Source organism: Chrysemys picta, chromosome 7, assembly GCF_011386835.1.
Source record: "Chrysemys picta bellii isolate R12L10 chromosome 7, ASM1138683v2, whole genome shotgun sequence".
NCBI classification, from domain to species: domain Eukaryota; kingdom Metazoa; phylum Chordata; order Testudines; family Emydidae; genus Chrysemys; species Chrysemys picta.
The window spans coordinates 31,184,784-31,199,540 of NC_088797.1; the positions used below are offsets into that span (position 1 = coordinate 31,184,784).

The 14,757-nt window shown below is 53.0% G+C and overlaps 1 protein-coding gene across 1 annotated transcript in view; it reads right to left on the reverse strand.

Moving 5' to 3' along the window:
* Positions 1-2,600: 2,600 nt before the first annotated feature.
* Positions 2,601-14,757, reverse strand: part of LGALS12 (galectin 12) — a 29,990-nt gene continuing 17,833 nt past the window's right edge. Inside the window, 2 exon segments of the mRNA XM_005305577.5 lie at positions 2,601-3,121; positions 14,286-14,566. The gene's annotated coding sequence lies outside the window, so the exon portion shown is untranslated.

Here is a 14,757-nt window from a genome sequence, read left to right on the forward strand (position 1 = left end):
TTCCCCAGCTACTTCCTGTGATAATACTGCCCCGAGGCCCACTTCTGAGGCGTTGGTCTGTAAAATTAAGGTTTTCTGAAAATCTGGGTGTATTAAGACCGGTCCGCTGGTCAGTCATTCTTTCAATGTCCGCAGGGTTGCCTCACACTGGGACCACCATTGGACCCTCTGAGGTCGTGAATTTTTAGTTAGGTCCGTCAGGGGGGCTGCAAAGGTAGCAAAGTCTGAGACGAAACGCCGGTAATATCCGGCCAGGCCAAGGAACTGCTGCACCTGCCTCTTCATTGTTGAGTTGGGCCAATCATGCAGGGCCTTTATCTTGTTGAGCAGGGGCTGTAGTTGTCCTCCCCCCTACGGTGTACCCTAAGTACGTCACCTCGCTCTGCCCGAGGTGACATTTTATAGGGTTAAGCATGCTGGACTTACGGCCAAGGGCTTGGAGTACCTGGGTTAGGTGTTGGAGATGGTCTTCCCAACTGGTGCTGTACACAACAATGTCATCAATGAAGGCGGTGGCGTATTGCTCCTGGGGTTGTAACTACTGATCCATGAGCTGCTGGAAGGTGGCTGCAGCTCCGTGGTGCCTGAATGGCATCATGATAAACTGATACAACCAAAAGGTGTCGGGAAGGCCGTGTTAGAGCGAGAGTTCAGCGTCAGGGGGATTTGTCAATATCCTTTAGTCAGGTCTAGAGTTGACAGGAACTTGGCCCCTCCTAGACGTTACAAGAGTTTGTCTATTCATGGAATGGGATAGGTATCGAAACGGGAAATTTCATTCACTTTCTGGAAATCGATTCAGAAGCGCACTGAGCTGTCTGGTTCGGGTACCAGGACTATTGGGCTTCATCATTCGCTGTGTGACTCCTCTATTACCCCCAGGTCCACCATAGTTTCTAATTCCTTCCGCATGGCTTCCCACATCTTCTGAGGCAGGAGCCTATGGGATTGCGGACCTTCTGACCGGGTCTGGTGGCAATAGGATGACTCGTAATCACTGTTCACCCTGGATGGGATGATAAGACATCGGAGAAATCCCGCAGTGTACCCTGCAATTGCTCCCATTGGGCTTCAGTTAGGCCCGCTCCCATTGCCACTGGTGAGGCCTCCAGCGGGTCATCAGCGAGCGGTCCCAGCTCTGGCTCGGGTGGCTAGGGATTGATAAATTGGCTCTCTCTAGCCTTCCACACCTTTAGGAGGTTGACATGATATGTGTGAGTCGCCCACTGTCGTCCTGATAGTCGGACCTCATAATCAACCGGCCTGACGAGCGACCTCGAAGGGGCCTTGCCATTTAGCCAAGAGCTTGGATTCGGCCAAGGGCAATAGAAGCAGATCCCGGTCTCCGGGTTCAAAATCCTGTAAGCGGGTCCCCTTGTTATATTGCTGTGCCTGAGCCTGGGCGCTTGCATCAGGTTCTCTTTCACGAAGTTCCCTGCAACTGCAGCACATGATGGGCCACTCCCTTTGCCGAGTCTCCAGTTCTTCCATCCCTCCCGAGGAGGTTAAGGACACCCCGAGGTTGCCTTCCATAGAGGAGTTTGAAGGGAGAGAACCCGGTTGATGCTTGGAGTCTCTCTCCTATAGCGAATAACAAAGCGGGGAGTAGAGCATCCCAGTGGTGGGGATCTTCCTCCACGAATTTCCGTAACATGTTTTTTAGTCTTAATAAACCTTCCCACCAAACTATCCATTTGGGGATGGTACATGGAGGTTCAGAGGTCCCTCTGGGTGTGGCTGTATAGCCTAGCGGTCGGAGTTACTAGAGTTGCCCTTCAAGCAGGGCTGTATGGCCTAGCGGCCGCTTGGTATATTGTAGGCCACCATCCGGGGAGGAAGGAGGGTGACGGCCAGGTAGGGGACCTGGGCCCTCCCTGCTCCACTGGGTCCCAGCCCAGGGCCCTTCCAGTGGTGAGTGTGTCCGCCACTAGGTCAGCGGGGATCCGTCTGCAACATGCTGACTGGCCTCGGGATGGCTAGGCTCCCCTCCCCCGGGCTACTTCCTACCTTGTCACTCCTGTTGGTGAGCTGTGCGTCTTTGGGGTCTCTGGATTCCTCGGCCAGTGCAACTCCCTGTAGTTCAGACCTCCCTGGGGCGTCCGTTTGGGTCTCAGTGCCTCTGGCTTCCGCAGTCCGGGGGTCCAGTGGTTCCCGGCAAGAAGCATCCTTCCTCCAGTGATCAGCCCAGACTGAGCCGGGCTGCTCTATACTGCTGCTACACCTGGAGCATGTCCAGTAGCGATGTGGGTGTGATATTCCCTCTGGTGTTATCTGGACCAGTGATCTGCTAGGTCACTCCAATCCCTGACTCTGGGAGCCAGCCTTACTCTGCTCTACTGCGAGAACCCCCACTCCTGGGCTGTTCACGCACAGCCTCTGGCATGTAAGCTGCTCCCAGCTACTTGCAAGCGAATTACACTAGCCAATATCTCCGGTCCCAGACACAACCCTAGGAACCTCCATCTTGAAGCGTCAATTTATACCCTCCGGACGCTGCAAGCTTATATGAGTTCATCAATTTAACAAAGAAATTGATATGTACCAGGCTTGTTATCCCAAGGGGAGCCTCTGACACGCTTCAAACCAAACGCACTGCTTCAGGTAGAATAAACAGACATTTATTAACTATGAAGATAGATTTTAAGTGATTATAAGTCAAAGCATAACAAGTCAGAGTGGTTACCAAAAGAAAAGAAAATATAAGGACGCAGTCTAAACTCTCAACCCTATTAGACTGGGCAGCAACTAGATTAAGCAGCTTTTCTCACCCCTCTGGATATTGCTGTCCTTTATACAGGTTTATTCTTTAAACCTAGGACAATCTCCTCTGTTGGAGTCTTGTCCTCTTCTCAGTGTCTTGGTTTCTTGCAGCATAGGTGGGGGCAGGAGAAGGGCCCAGTATGTGTCCACTCTGTCTGTTTTATACTCTCAGTCCATGTGCTTGTAGAACACAAGTCCAGGCATGTCTGGGGGGCATTGCTGAGTCTCCCCAAGCAAGGTTGAGCAATTCCCATGTGGCCTCATGCAGGTGAGTCATTGCATTATAGCTCTCTTGCTGGAGAATGGCTGTTGATGGGTTGACACTCCGCCTGGGTGTTGGTTACTTTCCTTGTTCTTGCCTCTGGGGAGTGAATATCTGATTCCTCAACTTACAGCATGTTTTAGTAAAAAGCAACAGAGGGTCCTGTGGCACCTTTGAGACTAACAGAAGTATTGGGAGCATAAGCTTTCGTGGGTAAGAACCTCACTTCTTCAGATGTCTTGCATCTGAAGAAGTGAGGTTCTTACCCACGAAAGCTTATGCTCCCAATACTTCTGTTAGTCTCAAAGGTGCCACAGGACCCTCTGTTGCTTTTTACAGATTCAGACTAACACGGCTACCCCTCCGATACTTGACACCATGTTTTAGTGACCACCATACAACACAATTCCCATAACTTCATATGCATTAATGATACACATATATGGATAGAGAAATGACTCAGCAGATCATGACCTTTCCCCTGATACCTTACAAGGCATTCTTTATATGTAAGATCACAATTATACGAAAATGAGGAATATGGGGCTTACAGTACACTCCCCCAAGGTATAGAATGTCACAGTAGGGTCATGGCTTCCTCTGCCCACAGTGCGGCGTTAACCCTTCCCTGTCCTGTGTGGGGTAAGTTCACTCCGTCATATGAAGATTCCTGTCCTTCTGGGCCCCTTTGGAGCTCTTCCGAGCTAAGCCCATATTCTAAGACATAGGCTTTGCCCCTGTTACCGGTAATGCTACATTCCAAATCCTTCCTGCGCCGTCAGACTTCCCTTCGGGCTTCGCCATCCCCATCAATCATGCTGGTTACTAGACGAGCTACCTCGTTGTGTGTCTATAACTTACCTTTTCTCTGAGCATTAGCTGTTGGCCTGTCACTCTACCCCCAAGCTGGGGGACCAGTGGGCTGTTTTCCGGTCCCTGCCCTTTGACCAGGGGCTTGGGTGGCCCTGCCGCGGGCATAGTTCTCAGGGTCACTGGAACACACACACCTTCTCACCAGGCCAAGGCACCGGCCCCAGGCAAGGAGTAACTTAGAGTTACATTTGTCCAGCCTCCCAGTCCAAATATTTATACTAGTGTAGCCCTTCTGCCAAGTGTCATTGGCAACAACAAGGACCAGGTTCAAATACCCAGGGCTCCTCTTACAATTAACAAAATACAAGTGCTCAAGGGCCCCCCAGAAACCTGAACACCTGCCCTGCTGTCCTTCTCAAGCAGTACTTGCCGTCACAAGCTTCCAGTCTGGGTATGGAATCAGGAAAGCTGGAATCAGGCACAGATCTACAGGAGTTTGTTACCCTGGCCTTCACACAGTCTTGGGAGGACCCCTAGTCCTCCACCAAGCCCTAAGGTTAGGCTTTCACAAGGGTGAGCTTCACAGCTCTCCAAATCAGAGACTGGGCCTTCTGGCTTCAGACACACTAGATCTCCCGGCGGCAAGTCCAGCTGACTTTAGAGACTGATCCCCCTGCAGGGAGCCTGCAAACAGAGAGAATCTGCAGCCACACCATGCAGCCTTTTCAGAGCAAGAGAGCAATTCTTAGACACGAGGAATCCAGCATCAGCATTGATTCCTTTGGTCAGCACGGAAAAGCCAACCTTAAGAAAATGGCCATATGGGCAGAAGCAACTGGCCCAATATCCCAGGCTTTCCTGGGATCCAGCCAGGCTCCCACTCTGTGCTCCTGAGGGTGGTGGTGGGGTGTGTGTGTGTGTGTTCCCTTAAAACACAATTACTTGACACCTCCTGTTTGATCCCACTTGCAGCCCTGCTGTTTCCACATCTCCTCCTGCCGTGACTGCCAGTTGTTAAGATCTCATTGTGACAGGTTGCCCCCCTTAGGATGCCACCTGATGTACTGGGATATCGCTAAGCCCACCTGTCCTGCCAGCCTAGGCACCCTTTTTACCTGTCTTGCTGAGCCAGGCTATTAAGCCTCCTCCAGCACACACACAGGCAGGGCCACACCCAACTGCAGAATGACACAGACACTGAGATCAGCTCTGGGAAGACTTTGCTAAAGGGACTTGCCCCAGCACTCCAGTGTCCTCCTCCCTTGGAGTGCAGACCCAAAGGTAGATTGTGAAATCCTCCTCCTCCCTCAATGTGGAGGAAGGTATGCACAGCCTCGTCCCCCCCTCCCCCCCACATTATGAATTGCACAAACTGGGTTATATTATAAATAAGAAATAAGTTTATTTACTACAAAAGGTGAATTTTAAGTGGTTAAAGAGAGAGCCCACAGAACAAAGCAGATTACTAAGCAAATAAAACAAAGCACGCAAGCTAAGCTTGTTTCACTAAAGAAACTGGTTACAAATAGTAATTTCTCACCCTAGATATTGTTGCAGGTAGATTACAGAAAGTCTTGAAAAGCAGCTGCACTGGACCGCAGCTTGAGACCTCAGGTATTATTACTCACAAGCTAGACGAGCTTCCAGCTTGGGCTCAACCCTTCTCCCCCCCCCACTTCAGTTCTTGCTTCCAGGTGTTTTTCAGTGTCTCTTTGGGTGGGGAAGCAGAGAATTGCGATGATGTCACTCCCCTGCCTTATATAGCGCTTGTGTAAGGTGGGAACCCTTTGACTCCCAGTGGAAAACCACTGCCATTCCAAAAGGGGAATATGAGGAAACTACACAGATGCCATTGGATTCCAAATAACTATATGTACTAGCTATACACAAACACGTAAGACCTAGCTACACATCTATAATGCTGCTCTGGATGGGTTCTGGAATACAGAACACGTCTAAATACACAAAGGAAGGATTATCATCTCCATTTTACAGATGGGGAAAACAACACACAGAGATTACTCACTCACGGTCAAGAATCTGTAGTAGACTCAGGAACTGAACTCTGCTCTCCTGAGGCCCACACCTGTGCCATAACCACAAGGCCAGTCTACCTCTGCTGTGACAAGGCTCCCTTACCGCTAACCCTCCACTGGAGCTGGTCAGGAATTTTTAATTTAATTGGAGGCAGGGGGGTTGCTCAAATAAATATCAATCTCTAAAAACCAAAACAGTTCGCAGAACACGACTGGCTTTGATGCATTTCCCAACGTGAAACAATGCCTAGAAACAAAGTTTTGAATTTGCTGAAATGTTTTGCTTTGACATTTGTTAAGCAAAAATGTCCAGTTCTCCGTTTCCAAATGACTTCTTGTTATGAAATCTAAGCGAGATTGAAAACCGGGTGAAAGAAAAGAAGGCTGAAATTGACACTAAAGTTTTGAAATGATTGAAATGAAATGTTTCAATTGACCTGAAACAAAAAAAGTCTAAATTTTCAGCGGGGGATATAAATATTCACTGATCAGCTCTAGTCCTGGGGTCTGACCCAACCGAGGCTCGGTAGATGAGCCGCAAACCCTAATGCAAAATGAGCTGGAGGCATTTTGGAGGGACTGGGGATTGAACTGTTACAGACACTGGCCTTAGAAGGCCTCCAGGCTGAAGGTTGGGCTGGGATATTGAGGGAAACTTGTCCTGATATTGCCTGGCCAGGGAGAATAAATGTGAAGCTGTTGATTATTAATGAATGCACCAAAATCCTCTATTCCCCCCATACAATGAACTCTCCCTTTGCTGACATGCTAGGAACAGGCTCTCAGTGCCAGGAGAAGGGCAGTCGCCCTTCACGGCTGCAGCTGCCTCCCATTCATTCTCTTTTTATGGCCAGAGATAATGGGATTGTGAGGACACCAGCAGGGAGGTCAGGCAGGGAAGATTAGGAAAGGCTGATTATACAGCTCTGGGCCAGGGCCACCCAAGCCCCATAGAGCGGGATGCTGCAGACAGACTGTAGGGATTGTGGGGGTAGAAACTCAACAGAAGGGCAATTCCTGTTGCCCCGTCTCCCCACACCCTTTCCCTGCCAGGCCTCTCAGGACATGGGTCATATCCCCTTCCCCTGGATAGCAGAGGCCTGTAGTTACTCAGTCTCTGTAAGAGCCAATATCAAATGCCGCCAATCTCAGCTGAGGTCTCCTACTTGCTTCCCTAGTACATGTAATATTAACAGCTTTGGGGCAGAGGTGCAAGTGCCTTGGAGGTTTGACTTAGAGGCAGGCAGAGAGGAATCATTTCGTTCAGTGCTGGCATGCAGCTGCCTCGGATTTGGGACACGGGTTGTTTTATACAGAGAATCCGTTGCCTGGGGCTGGGAGGCAGCCACCTCTGGGACAGGGTGCAGTAGCCATAGGCGCTGACTCCGTGGGTGCTCCAGGGCTAGAGCACCCATGGGAAAAAAATTGGTGGGTGCTCTGCATCCACTGGCAGTCAGCTGCCCGCCCTGCCCCAGCTCACCTCCGCCTCCTCCCCTGACCGCGCCGCATCTCCACTTCTCCCGCTAGCTCCCAGTGCTTGCCGCCACAAAACAGCTGTTTTGTGGCGGCAAGTGCTAGGAGGGAGGGGAGAGGAGCGGGAACGTGGCACGCTCAGGGGAGGAGGCGGGGCCAGGGCAGGGATTTGGGGAAGGAGTCCAATAGGGGCAGGGAGGGGCGGAGTTGAGGTGGGGGCTTTGGGGAAGGAGTTGGAATGGGGGCAGGGCCGGGCCAGGAGGGGGCAGGGCCGGGTCGAGCACCCACCAGCACCAGGAAAATTTGGCACCTGTGGCAGCAGCTGTTCATATGGAGATTGCTCACCCAGGGCTGAGATGCAGCAGCCTCTGGAGTGGAACCTGGCTGCTGTTTAACAGCAACTCAGCAAGCTCCATGTCAGCCTGAGTTATTGGTAGGGTTGGCAACGTTGTCATATTTAAAAAACTCCCCATCCCAGAGCCCACACCCCCAGCCAGAGCTCTCACCCCAACCCCCTGCTCAGAGTCCCCTCCTGCACCCTGAAATCCTCATTTCTGGCCTCACCCCAGAGCCCACACCCCCAGCTGAAGCCCTCCCCCCAATTTCATGAGCATTCATGGCCTGCCCTACAATTTCCATACCCAGATGTGGCCCTTAGGCCAAAAAGTTTGCCCGCCCCTGCCCTAAGAACTAGAAATTCCAGGTCTGTTATGTTTGTATTGCATCCAGATACTGGTGTCTGAAAGCAATAGCTCCTACTAGCAGTGGTGGAAGGCGGGAGCACTCAAAGCTAGCAGCCACTCACTGTGTGGGCAATTTACCCCTAAAATTTCCAAGCCCCAGCAGGGTACTTGAAATCAGCACAAAAGACTCAAAGCCACATGGGGTGCATGTTCTACTTGTGCAATAAGGCCAAAGAGGCAGTGTATTCCAGGTGAGCATAGCAAATCTCATTGTATTACAGTAAAACCAAAAGGTCCCAAATGACTTAGAGGTCCTCATTATGACCTGTGCATTATTAATAGTATTATGATAGTGTCTCTAGGCCCCAATTAAGATCGGTGAGCCCATTATGAGATCTGCGTTATGGTAGCGCCTAGAGACCCCAGCTGAGATTGCGGCCCCATTATGCTGGGTGCTGCACAGACACTCAGTGAGATACAGTCAATGAATTTACAATCTAAATAGATGAAGAATTATTATCCCCATTTTACAGATGGGGAAACTGAGGCACAGACTGGCAAAGTAGCTTGTCTAAGATCAGGCAGAAAGTTAGTGGCAGAGCCAGGACCAGAGAACTCAGGAGTCCTGACACCCATTGTCCTGTTCCTCCCAGAGCTGGGAATAAAATCCAGGAGTCCCAACTCCCAGCGCAGCTTTGCTCTAGCCTCTAGACTTCCCTTCCCTCTCCCCCGGCCCTGGTGCCTATTAAGCATGTAACATCTATTTGTGCTTTCAAAGCTTAGATCCAATAACTCAGCAAAACTCAGGTGAATTTTCATGTGGGAGGGGGCCAAAGGCACCTCCATGACCCCATGGCAACCCCCCCACCCACTCCAAACAGCTTGTCAAGATTGATGCGTCTGTGAATTGCACTTAAATATAGCTATCCTTGAAATGTGCATCATAGCTGGAGGGATAATACAGCAAGTCTCAGCCAAGCAGAGGTGCGGTCCCCACCTCACAGCCTTTCCCTGCTCTGTGCCTCACTTTCCCCATCTCTCCAATAGTACCAACCCAGCTCCCAGCATGGATGCATGAGTTGACGTCTGTCCAGGACTAGGTACAATGCTATTACGCTGTTGTATCCCATGCACTCTCCTCCCCTCCCCTCCCAAGTGGGCGCAGCAATCTGGGACGCAAGTCCTCAGAGCTGGATGGATTTAGCCCGTGTTAATCCGCCTGCTCAATCTGCTGCTGCTACTTGGCTTCTCTGCATCACTGGACTTGAGTCACTGGCTGGAACGGTGTTACTGAGCTGATCGATCGAGGGCCTGGCTTCACACCCCCATAACCCCCTGGGCAGAACCTGAGCCCCGGCACGGACCCAGTCACTCGCCAGCTGCCTGACGATCGGAAAAGCTGGAAAGATTCTTCCAGTTCAACAGCTACTTCAGGCCCAGCAGCCCGGCTGGTGAGTGAGCCCTTCCCTGGGATCCTATGGGATGGGGCAGGTTGTGGGTAGGCATCCCAGAGACCCTGAGCTGCTAGGCTTCCCCAGGTCAGGCCTGGCCCCAGAGCTACTGTTCTGGTATCCTTCCTGGGGTAGAATCCAGGAGTCCTACTTTACAGGACAACCCCTACCCCCGGTCTAACCACTAGATTCAACTCCCTTCCCACAGGTGGGGATAGAACCCAGGAGTCCTTAGTCCCAGCCCCCTCTCTAAACATTAGACCCCACTCCCCTCCTGGAGCTGGGAAATGAACCCAGGAGTCCTACCTCCCAGACCCCACTGGTTCTAGAACCAAAGAGGAAGAAACTCCCACTGGGGCCTCCCCAGGCTGGCTTGTGATTGCAGCAGCTATGGAAGGAGGAGGACAGGGGGTGAGGAGGGCACTGTTAGGGGTAGTTATGTCAGCGCCTCCCTGCCCCCCCGCCCCCTGAAGATTGCCTGAGCCCAGCTGGGCCTGGGCAGAGAGGGTGTTTCTGTATTTACAGCAATAGGATGGGGTGGGGTTTTATTGCAAAGGTTTAGAAATTGCTGCCTGTGATGGGGGCCTGGGCTGGGGTGGGGAGTGGGTTGAAATAGTTGGTGCCAGTTCAGTGATTGGTAGGAGAAGGGGATTATAGAGAACAGGGCCTGCCCAGGAGCCCTGAGGCTCTACAGGCAGTGCAGAGTATATATACCGTACCTGCAAACACTCACCTGCGCCCCAACACACATGCCATCAGGTGCTCTCTACCCCCACCTATACTTTCTGCACTCACTATCTACCCCCCCACCCACAGAGTTTATATGTGTTCACCTACCATACACCCCGTCTGCAAACGCACACCGCCCCCGTGCTGCTCCACACACAATACACTGGCCCCACATCCCCCACCCAATACCTTTCCACAATCTACAGAGCATGCAAATATACAATCCACCAGCACACTGCACACACCCATTATATACACACACCCATACTAGTACCCCAACAGATCAGACACACCCCAACATGTTACACAGCCCTTTACCACCGCCCCATGGAATACACTCACACCCTTTTGCTGGTGGCACATCAATGCATTACACACACACACACACCCCCGACATCATGCAGGGAATGGCTGGTAGGAAGTGTTTAAATGCATCTCCTGCTGCTACTCCAGCTTTGAAAGGGGAGTGGGGGTCTAGCGGTTAGAGCAGCAAGGGGCTGGGAACCACGACTCTTGGGTTCTACCCCTGCCTCTGAGAGGGAAGTGGGATCTAGGGGGCTAGGCAGGGGGCTCTGGGAATCAGGATGCTGAAGGTCTATTCCCACCTCTTACAGTGGAGTGGGGTTGAGTGGTTACTGCCTGGGAAACTAGGAATCAGGAGTGCACAGTTTTGTTCCCAGCTCTGGGAGGGGAGCGGGTCTGGGTTATTGCAGTGCTTTGAGAACTTAGCTTAAAAGAGGTCAGTGCATTAATGATCATTCTACAGGGCCAAAGTCTGCGCTCATGTCAGCCTGTGAATGTCCATCCCCTGGGTGCCTAGGGGAGAACTGGCTACTCCCAGCAGGGCTACTACATGTGAGCATTCCTGGAGCCATCAGTGGCTCCTTAGTTACTCTGAGGTGTGCAGGGACCAGGGTGGGGAAGCCCTGGCCAAGAGGTTCTCAACCTTTTTCTTTCAGAGCCCCCCAGAACATGCTATAAAAACTCCAGGGCCTGGCCAGGGGGAAAAGACTTGGGGTGGGGGGAGAAAGAGGTGTAGTTTGACTTCTATTGGTGGGGCCCAGGGCTGGCAGGGCTCAGGCCAGCTCCACACAGTGGGGTCCAGGAACGGAGTACCACCTCCACCTCTGACTCACCTCAGCAGGTCACCCGATAGGGGCTGGCATCCTAGAAACCAGGCAAAATTCTATCGACCACAATTCCACCCTCCCTCAAGACAGCTTCCTGCTTTCGCAGAATCCCCAGCCCTGGACTCAGTCAGCTTTCAGGTTTGGACCCTCTGTCCTCGTAGCCCTCCCACCGCATTAGTCAGTATTAAAGCTGTTGTAGCGACCTGCATGGAAATTGCAGGGAAGGAGGGAGAAGCATTTGGAGGAGGCACAGGGAAGTCAGTCTGCGTGCACGTGGCTGGAATGTTAGCTGCAGTTGCAGACAGTTCTCTTAACAAACAGAGATCCAGTTCAGTTTTAAAAACACAGAGCTCTCATGTTATTATGCAGCACATGAAACAGCCATGGGTGGAAACTGCACGTTCCAATCCCATTAGCTGTAATGTGCTCTTGGCACACAGAGCCACTGTCCAGCTCCAACGCTTATTAAAGGTCATCTCATCAGGGAACGTCCTGTGACCTTCCAGGGGTTTAAGCAATTGAGCTGGCCATGGAAGGAGGGGCTCAAAAGCAGACCCACACATGTCTTTAAAGCAGACTGGGTTGCAAACAGCAAGAGGAGGGAGGGGAGCCCTAGTGGGACAGTTGGAATGGAATCAGCTCTCTCAGGGGGGTCTAGCACTGGCATGTCTTAGATGGAGGTAGTGCATTAAATCAGTGCTTTTCAAAACTTATTTTCTGGCGACCCAGGTGAAGAAAATTGTTGATGGCCGTGACCCATCGGAGCTGGGGATGAGGGGTTTGGGAGTGGGAGAGGGTCAGGGCTGTGGCCAGGGATGAGGGGTTGGGAGTGGAGGAGGGGGCTCCAGGTTTGGGGGGCTCAGGGCTGAGACAGGGGATTGGGGTGTAGGCTTACCTCAGGCAGCCCCCAATCAGTGGCACAGTGGGGGTGCTAAGGCAGGCTTCCTGCCTGTCCTAGCACCGTGGACCACACTGCTCCCTGGAAGAAGCCAGCAGCAGGTCCGGCTCCTAGGCAGAGGCACCCAAGTGGCTTTGTGTGGCTCTCGCCTGCAGGTGCTGCCCCCTCCCCCTCATGGGAGTTCGGAGCTGGTGCCCGGGACAGGGATAGCGCACGGAGCTTGGTGGCTCCCCTGCCTAGGAGCCGGACCTGCTGCTGGCTGCTTCCAGGGCGCAGCATCAGAACAGGTAGGGATTAGCCTGCCAGCACCACCAAGAGACTCTTAACGACCTGGTCAGCAGTGCTGACCAAAGCTGCCACAACCCCGTGCCTTATGTTCCGCGACCCAATACTTGGTCGCAACCCGCAGTTTGGAAACCACTGCATTGAATCATGTGCATAAAACATCACACACGGAGCTAGTGTAACCCTCTGGCAAGCATAGGCCAGAGTCTCCCTTCTGTGCGGATTCACTGAGCTGTTACATAGGGTTACCATTCGTCCGGATTCCTCCGGACATGTCCGGCTTTTCTGAGTTAAAAATAGCATCGGGGGGGGGGGGGTGGATTTGTAAATGTCCGGACTTCCCCCCCATGCAGAGTGCGTGCGGCTGACAGGGCAGCCGGCCGGATGGTGCCACTTGCACTGGGCTCCCGCAGCCAGAGAGAGCCCCTCCTCCACTTCCCCTGCAGCTGAAATCACTCCCTCCCTCCCTGCATTCGCAGATCGCTGGACGTTCGGGCCTCCGGCAGTCTGGAGCTCCTCCCCCTGCCCAGTGCGCTGCTCCGCAGCACTTTGAGAGGGCGGGAACCGGGCTATGCGCTCCGTGGGGGAGTGCGGCAGCGTGTCGGGCTGTGCGTGGAGCCCGACACGCTGTTCTGAGCAGCACAGTAAGGGGGCCAGGGGGTCGGAGAAGGGGCAGGGAGGTTGTGGAGGGGGCAGTCAAGAGACAGGGAGCAGGGGGAGGGTTGGATGGGTCGGGAGTTCAGGGGGGGCTGTCTGGGGGTTGGGGTGTAAGGTTTTGGGGAGTCAGGGTACAGGTAGGGTCCTAGCGGGGCAGTTAGGAGCAGGGATCCTAGGAGGGGGCAGTCAGGGGACAGGGAGCAGAGGGGTTTAGATGGAGCGGGAGTTGGGGGGGGGGGGGGGGAAGACTGTCAGGGGGTGGGGAGTGATTGGATGGGGTGTGGGAGTCCCTGGTGTCTGTCTGGGGGTGGGGGTGTGGATAAGGGGTGGGGCAGTCAGGGGACAAGGAGCAGGGAGGCTTAGGTAGGGGGTGGAGTCCTGGGGGCAGTTAGATAGGGTTACCATACGTCCGGTTTTCCCCAGACATGTCTGGCTTTTTGGTCCTCAAATCCCCGTTCCGGGGGGGGGGGGGGGGGGGAAATTGCCAAAAAGCCAAACACGTCCGGGAAAATAGCTTTGCCGGCATCCCTGCCCCAGTCCCCTGCTTACCTTGCGGCTCCCGCAGCTGCGAGCTGCAGGCGGGGTCCCCTGCGGCGGCTGCTGCTGCTCCCCCCAGACACCTCAGCTCTGTGTAGCTGAAGAGCTGAGCTGCCCGAGCGCTACCGGCTTCATGGTTTGCCGGGCAGCCCCCGGACCCTGTGCCCCCGGCCGGGCACTTCCCCAGAGCAGCCGGAGCCCAGGAGGAGAAGCTCCCGGCCAGGGGCACAGGGTCTGGAGGCTGCCCGGCAAACCGTGAAGCCGGTAGTGCTCAGGCAGCTGTTTCACGGCTGGGAGGGAGGAAGGAGAATGCGGGGGGCTCAGGGGAGGGGGCGGAGTTGGGGCGGGGAAGAGGGCAGGGCCAGGGCCCCATGGAGCGTCTTCTTTTTTAAAAATGAGAAAATATGGTAACCTTATGTTACAGCCTCTAGTTGTGGAGCTTTAACTCTTTAACTCAAGCTGTAGCAGCTGATGTTTTGGTCTCTAGAAGTCCCTGGTTTGATCCCTGGGGTGCTGCCAAAAGGGTGACCGTCAAATTAGCACAAAACATGGCAACCACCAATCCACTTACCATAATTCCCGGTAGCAGCCCTTTGGTGTGGGGTGGGAGCGGTTTCCAATAAGTTATATCTTCATTCTCAGGCATGAAGAGGATTTAGCATTATCCTGAAGAGACCTGGTTTTCTGGGCATGCTGGCTAGCTCAGAGATACAGCAGGATGATCGGAAGAAGTGTCACTTTCATGCATATGGGGTAGCTGCTCCTGCTCCCAATACCATCCATTGGCCAGTGGAAACCATGAGGGGAGACCATGGTGCATCATGGGATATGTAGTCTGACCAGGAAACAGAGCTAATAAAAGGAGAATGGGAGTATGAGGTGCCTGAACTACAGTTCCCAGGAGGCACCATGGCAGCTCAGCAAGAAGAAAAACCATGGTGCCTCATGGGAATTGTATCCAATCAGGGAATCTGGCCTCTAAAATCTTGGGAACTTGTAGTATTGCACTAGCATTTTAGAAAAGAAATATTTGGGGTTTTGGA